The sequence below is a fragment of the Camelus dromedarius genome, chromosome 15, assembly GCF_036321535.1.
Source record: "Camelus dromedarius isolate mCamDro1 chromosome 15, mCamDro1.pat, whole genome shotgun sequence".
NCBI lineage: Eukaryota > Metazoa > Chordata > Mammalia > Artiodactyla > Camelidae > Camelus > Camelus dromedarius.
The window spans coordinates 9,027,848-9,035,668 of record NC_087450.1 but is presented as its reverse complement, the minus strand read 5'-3'; the positions used below and the strand labels follow the sequence as shown (position 1 = coordinate 9,035,668).

Genomic DNA, 7,821 nt, shown 5'->3' with positions numbered 1-7,821 from the left:
TTAAATAAAACAACGGTACTGTATAGATTTTGCTGTATGAAAACTGTACCTTTTTCTTTTAATATAAAACTATTGTTACTGCACAAACTAGAACAAGTTACTGATTCTTTTACAACGGTGGGCAAAGGGGAGGGAGCAGGAGGTGGGTGGGGAACGGTTTTGTGTCCAAGAAGTGTCCAGACCATTGGCCTTCCCCTCCCTGCCCACGCTGTTCCTCAGCTCGATCTGCTGCTTTCCCATAAGATGTTGGGTACAAATATATGTGCAAATGCCCCCTAGAACCTGAGGAAAGAAAAAGGATTTTTAAAAAACAGTCAAAAGGTTTTACTTCATGCAATGATTGTAGGTGAAGGGTTTCTGGTGGAGTATAGAGAAACCCAGGCTTGGTTTGTGTACATTTTTGCATTGCAGGAGTCTTGGGTTGGGTGGACAGGTGTGTGATGGGGTAGCCGCCAGTCCGAGGGAACGGAGTTGGAGCGCAGCACAGGGCCCTGGTGGGGCTTGACAGAGCGCTTCTCAGCCAAGACCCCAACCTGCAGCAGGCCAGCCTCCCTTTTGGGCTGTGTGGTTGCAAACTCAGTGATGAAGACAAAAGTGCAGGCACCCCAGCTTGATGTAGCTGCCATGGTGCAGCAAGGCCCTGCCTTCCCAGCCAGCCCCACTGCCCCCAGTCAAGCTCGGGCTGCTGGCTTTGCAGTTGCAGGGGCCCAGCTGCAGCCCCGGGCCTGAGAGCTCATCATGGTTGCCTCTTCACTTGGCTCTTGATCCTGTTTCTGGTGCTGGCAGCGCCTGATGACACTCTGCACTTTGGCAACAATACTGCTTGGGGGGGGGTTGGTGGGGTCTTCTCAGAGAAGTCACATGAATACAGCACACTGTCCACCATCGTCCCGCGCTCACTGTAGTTTAACAGCTCATAATGTTTGGCACTCTCATCGTAGAGTATGCAGGTGCGTTTCCCGGACACGTAGTTTGTAAGGCACACGTCCACGTCAGCTCCTGTAACGACGTAGAGGGTTTGATACCACACGTTCACAGCTCCTCCCAACCCTAAGAGGATAGAACACAGCTCGGGCCTGGACCTCCTTCCTCTGCGCTTCTGTGTGGTGCCCTCCAGAAACCAGTGGATATGCCATGACACTGCCTGGTGAAGCTTGGACCCGGGAGAGAAAAAGCTGATGTATTCTCTGCAAGGCCATAAACTTGATCAGCTTCTAGTCCAGCATATTTATCTCGATTTCTCCACTGACATCCATAAATGCTCCAAGTGAGTTGGTGAAGTCCACCATGGCAGTAGAGTCGGCTGCGAAAAAGGGCACGCACAGTTTAAGCGCTTCCTATGGATAACGTGCCGGGCTGACCTTGCCAGCTGATGGCGCTGGTGAGCAGAATCACTGGTTGGCTCCTGTAGCCAAGTTACCATCTCCCGCAGCTTGGTGGGGAGTGAGCACCCGGGTGGCATTTGGGGGTGAGCCTAGTGGCCTTGAATCTGTCAACAGAGGTCCTATCTGTGATTGGACAGTCTTTTTTTGCAAAGTGCTGGTGTTCTCAATGCTGGCACAACAGTTGGGAACGAAAGGGGGCAGGCTTGGGACAGGAACCAAACTCCTCTGGGGACGAGACCTGGGGCAATGATGCCGACCGTGTGGTTCTGAAGCCCTCCAGCCGCTGGTGGCATGAGGGGCCGAGGCCAGCCTTGCCAGTGGGAAAAACCTGGAAGGGGGGGGGGGGTGTTGGCGCCTGAAAGTCGCCGGGTGTCCGTGGAATCAGTGGGGCTGCTATAGAGGTGTGGGGCCGTTGGCTTTCCCCTATGTTCACTGGCCCGTTGGCAGTCTCACAGGGGGCTTTCTTGAATTTTTCTGCACAAGAACAGCAGCTGATGTCCTCTAGGGTTGGGCGTGGAGAGCAGCTCAGGGAGTTCCCGCTGCCAACCCGAGGGGTAGGGCCCGCGGTAGAGAAAAGGTGTAGGTGCCTTGTCAGCGGTTTGCAGGGAGTTGGTGACTGACTTGTCAGTAACAATATTAGTTCTCTGCCTGTTCAGAGTCCCAATGCGAAGGCATCTGCTTAGCAGATAAATGTTTCAACGTGCTGCACTGGAGCGCAACACCACCACAGAGCCAGTCTTGCTGCTCTGCCTGGTGGCTAAGTGATTAGAGTTCAAAAGGTGCGTCTGTGATTCCTCAGGCATCCCACTGTGGATCAGCTCCCCATCCCGAATGGCGGCGGGTGCAATGAGAGGGGTGGAAACTGGTACTGAGATTTTATAGCATCAGGAACCTTCAAGCTTCTTTTGACCGACTGGAGCACGCGGCGGTTAGCAGAGTGCCTGTGGATTCGGCTCAGAAGTCCACTTTTACAACGTGCTGCGAAACGGTGTCCTTGGAACGGTCAAACACCTGGCACTGATTGCTCTGCGTCAGTTCTTCCAGTTGAGCACATGTTCGATGTCATTTGGACACAACCACCTGCCCAGGGGCATGGCAGCGAGCGGCGGCTCGAGGCAGTTCATGTGGAACAGGAGGAAACAGTCACTGGATGAGAGAGGCCATGCGGCAACTTCTGTTACAGGTGAAGCGGACTTTGGTAGGGGAGTGAGCCCATTATGATCTAACTCACGCTGTGTCTTAGTATTTTCCCCTGTGGATTCCTCCTTTCTTCTTGTCTTGCTAGAACCTGGTAGTGCAGTGGTGCAAATCAGTTCACGGGGCAACTGAAACTGAGTGGGATTCTGCCCCATGGCAGCAACAGTCAGCAGCTCAAAGGACCGCCTTAGCTGGGGCTGCACATAGTCCGGCTCTGCTGCCGCTGGTTCCTCATCCACGTCATTCTGCTCAGAGGTGGGGGTCTCTGTACTGGCGTTGGATATGGGCATGCCAGGCCGGCTGGCTCTCCTCTCCAAGATCCGGGCATGGGCAATGGCCTGGAATTCAGTTTTGTTAGCTGATGTGTCTAACGAGTCAGTGTTACTGCAGGAACATGTAGTACAGTTTTCCAGATTTGTCCATCAGTCCATTCACATGGCCGAGCTCCTTTTTCTGCTCTCGTTTCTTTCTGCAAACAGTGCATCGGTAACACACATCCACTCCCAAGGAGGCAACATCTCTTCAACCAGTGGAGAATCACAGCTCTGAAGGTGGAAGGTGGTAGGGCAGTGGTCACAGCACAGGAAATCCCACCTTCTTTGCAGCCATCCAGCTGTTGTGGTTGGCAGCCCCACTGCTTCCCCAGGGCTCCTTCTCAAGCTTCTGACTTAACTTTCCTCCCGCGGGAGAGAAGCCAGCAGAGCTTAGCTTTGTCCCATCAGCCCCCGCGACGTGTCCAAGTCATACACGATCGTCATGGTCTCCGTTTTCTCCCACCTTCACTCACCTCCCGGATGGGCGCTCTCTGCTTCTGTTGCAAAAAAAGTGTGTTACAGCTCAGTTGTCACAGCAATCTGGATCTGGGTAAAAAAACCAAGCAGCACTCTAAAAGTTAAAAAACTCAGGCTTATTACACCAGCAGACTCACAGCAGCTAACACTCCGAACTCTGCCGGTTTACACAGGCCTTTATAAGCTCCCAGTTTTACACTTTGCAACATCATATGCAAATAAAGTATAACAGAAGTTGACCAACCAGAAACAAGCTTTGTAGGAATAGACCAATCAGGAGTGAGAGAAATAACCAATCAGGAGAGAGCTCCATGCAAATGAAGTACTACAAATGTACCAATCAGAAGTTAGGGATGTGGACCAATCAGAAGTGAGAGTAATAACCAATCAGGAGTGAAGGAAATAACCAATCAGGAGTGAAGGAAATAACCAATCAGAAGTTAGCTCAGGGAACCAATAGTATTTTTGGGGTAAGTAAGCCGTTTCAGAGACAAAAAGTGAGATAGAGGCTCTGGGCCAGGGAACTGGTTGGTGCTGGCAGGAGAGTAGAGGCCCTGCTTAGGGGTCCTGCCCTTGTTTTTATGGGGCTTCCCACCTCACTCCGACCCCCTAAAATCCTGGGAGGAGCGGGGAAACGGAGGGAGGGGGCGCTCATGACCCCAGTCCCTTTTCTTTTTTCCCAACACTGGTCCCAACTTCCTCGCCCTGGCTCCCGCCCACCCCTCCAGCCCCCAGTCCCAGGGACAGCAGCGTCCTCCCCACGGGCGTGAGCAGGGAGCGGCACCTCAGCCTAGGCAGGCGGCTGGCTGCACGGTGGGTCCCGGCTCCGGGGGTCAGGCCTCGGCGGGCCTAGTACCACAGGCTAACGGCGGGGCTGGTGACCTGTGGTCCTGCCGGCAAGGCTGGCGGGCGCTGCCATCCCGGGGTTGGGGGGATCGGAGCAGGGTGAGAGGTTAGGTGAGGTTGTGGTACGTGAGGTGACTGCCTAAATGTTCTTTTCTAAATAAATAGAAAGTAAGAATCACCTGGAACCCCACAGACCAGAGATGCAATCTCTAAATATATTTCGGTGAATTTCCTTTCAGCATTTTCTTTACATAATATATATTCAATATGTATATTCAGCATAAGTATATAAATATATATTTAAATAAATTCATATTATTTTGAAGCCTATTTCTTCCACTTAATACTCTATCTTGGACCCTTACCCACAATAATCCATGTAGTTCTATACTATTATCTTTGTTAGCTGCTTAAAATTCTGTTGCCTGATATTTCTTATTTTAATAAGTCCTCTGTATGCTATTCACATCATATCATCCGAGGGTAATGATTTATTTGTTTCTTTCTTCTTTTTCTTATTTCAACACACTGGCTAGAACTTCTGGAACAAGCCCAGAAACAGCTCATTCTTGACCTGAACTTGATTTTAATAGCAGTGCCTTTAAGATTTCACCATTGTTTTTCATGCTTCTTGTTGGTTTCTAATACATTTATAGCAGGAAAGGAGTCTTCTATATCTCAAACGATTATAACAGGGTTTTATATTTTTCTCTAAGAGAATCAGGATGGATGCTGAATCGGGTCAAACACCTTTCTAGCATCCATTCAGATGACGGGACAGGTTTTCCCCGTTAGCCCGCTGACGTCCTGTTGCTGAGCTGGACTCGGTTTCTTGGGGTGAATCTCGTGTTGGTGATTTTGCGACCTGGGAAGGGGAAGTTGCTGATCTTGGAAACGTCACAGAAAAGGCAGCATGCTTCAAGCCCTATGCAAAACCTGCTCTTTTCATGGACCACTTGTGTGTTAGAATGAATTGGGAAGCATCCAGCCTTTTAGTGATGGATAACCAGACGGAAAAACTCTGACTCCGATAAACAGAATTTAAGTAACTTCGTAATGATCTATTCTTATGTTAAAATATCCTCCGCAAGGACAGTTGGGGTTGGAACTCTGCGTGTTTGTTTGTGTGTGTGTGGGGGGGAGTGGTTGTTGCATACATTTTTGTTGTGCACATTTTTTTTTTTTTAATTTTGGCAGGGTGGGGAGGTAATTAGGTTTGTCTATTTTTAGAGGAGATGCTGGGGATTGACCCCAGGACCTCATGCATGCTTGCGTTCTACCACTTGAGCTACACCCTCCTTGATACAGTTCCTTCTTGCTACTCAGGCTTTCCCATAGCTGTGCACATCCCTCAGCACTTAGATTTTCTAGGACACAACGGAGGCAAGGAAGATGATGATCATTACACATTCAGCACATCCTAGAGCCAAGCACTGTGCTAGGTGCTCTGAGTGTATTATTTCTAACCCTTCTTTCAACCACACCAGGAGCTCTTTTGTGCCTTTTTCATTGAAAAGGAACCCAGAGCTCAGTTTGCTCAAGGCCCCTAGCTGGGGAGAGGTAGAGGCAGGATTTGAAGCCAAATGTGTCTGCTACACAGCCATGCCCTGTTAACCTCGCCTGCGCCCAGCTTTGACAGCATCTCGTTCTACCCCCAGCAATGAACTGGGAAAGGCTGACCGGTGGGGAATATGTCATGATGGTTAAAAACAGTACCCTCCAGCTTCTGGATTATTCTTTTAAATAACAGCTCTGTGCTGTTAGCTCTATTTTTATGTTGAATCAGGTCAAATGAACAAATGCTTATGCACCGTCTACCATGTGGAAGGCATGAAGCTAACTGCTGTAGGAAATAACGAAGTATAAAGCAAGACTCACACCTGGACAAATTGAAGTCCTTTCTTGCAAAACAATGTGAAGGTGACTGGTTAACCTTAAAAATAACTGCTCTACCAGATAATGTTGCCAAACTGACTTCCCAGGGGTGGGACTGTGTATGTTACAAAATATGTACAATCAGACTGCTTTCTGCTCATTTTGTGGGCCCTCATACCACACACCGCTGTAAACTCCAGACCTGTAAGCTTATTAAAAATCTAAATCAAGTCATGGAAAAACCAGCAAGATTAGAGTGTTTGTTTCTGTTGTGAAGGAATAACTTCATAAGAAATGAAGCTACAGAAAGAAATGAGAAAGACGGAGAGATAACTGTGGATAATTTCAAAAGGAATTTAAGTAAATTAGAATACAATGAAATGATATGGGTCAATATGATGGATTATATAAAAATGTATAAAAGACAATTCAAAGTTTTACAATGAACAAGCATTACTTTTAAAATAAAAATAATGGTTACAGTAACTTAAACCCTGGTTTAATATTCAAGGGCGGAGGGTGTAGCTCAGTGGTAGAGTGCATGCCTAGCATGCAGAGTCCTGGGTTCAATCCCCAGTACCTCCATTAAATAAATAAATCTAATTGCCTCCCCAACAAAAAAGAAAAAAAAAAAAACTCAGCAACAACAAAAAATAAATAAAAGCTTATTCAAATGTATAGGAAACAATACCTCAACTTTAAATATTGGCAACAAACATAAACAGATCATCTGCCTGATTATTTAGTCAGCTCCATGGCTGGAGATAGGTAAAAATCAAGAAAGAAAGAAAAAAAATTAGTGAAAAACTGTCAAACATAATCATGTCCTTTAACCTAGTTTCCCCCTCCTGTGAATTTATCCTGAGGAAAAATTTCTAAGGATGGGGAATCCCAAAGTACAAGGAGCTTCCCCATAATAGGGAAGTGCTTAACTAAATCATAGTGTATCTATGCAATGGGGCGTAATTTAGTCATTAAAATGATCATTCTGAAGACACTGAGGCCACAGGCTTACAGAGTAATGTTCAACGAAAACAGCAGAAATTTACATACACAGCTATCCTCTTCTGGAAAAAGTAAGTTCTTATGATCAGGGCCTGGAAGTCAACATGGAGAGATGAAAAGAGCTGTGTTTGGATGAAGGATAAAATTAGTATTTTAAAAAATTTAAACATTTAAAGTTTCCAGGCAAAAATGATTTTTAACAAACACACAAACAAACAAACCCCAAGAAAATTGTGGGGCTGGGCTCTCTGAGCATCTCGGTGGGTTATACCAACACTGTCTACACCAGCATTGGGCCCTTAGCCAGATGGGACAGTGGAGCCACCTCCTCCGTAGCTGGGCCCAGACCCATCCCTGGAGCTGGTGCCTTGTGTTCTTAGAGCCCCACCCCACCGCACGCTGCACCCTGCTCCGTCAGCCTGCAGCCTGGCCACTCTCCCCACCTCTCGTGTAGGCCCCCAGACACAGCACACTCCCTGTCCAGCTTCTGCTCCCTCATTACCATAACCCCTTTTAATAAAGCAGATTAAAAATAAAATTGAAGTCTAGTCAGTTTACAGTGGTGTGTCAATTTCTGGTGTACAGCATAATAGTTCAGTCATATATATACATACATATATTTGTTTTCATATTCTTTTTTATTATAGGTTACTATAAGATATTGAATATAGTTCCCTGTGCTGTACAGTAGAAACTTGTGGTTTTTCTATTTTATATATAGT

General features: G+C 47.3%; 1 pseudogene; it reads right to left on the bottom strand.

Moving 5' to 3' along the window:
• Window positions 1–329: 329 nt before the first annotated feature.
• LOC105085833 (PHD finger protein 12-like) lies at window positions 330–7,604 on the bottom strand (annotated as a pseudogene).
• Window positions 7,605–7,821: the final 217 nt, after the last annotated feature.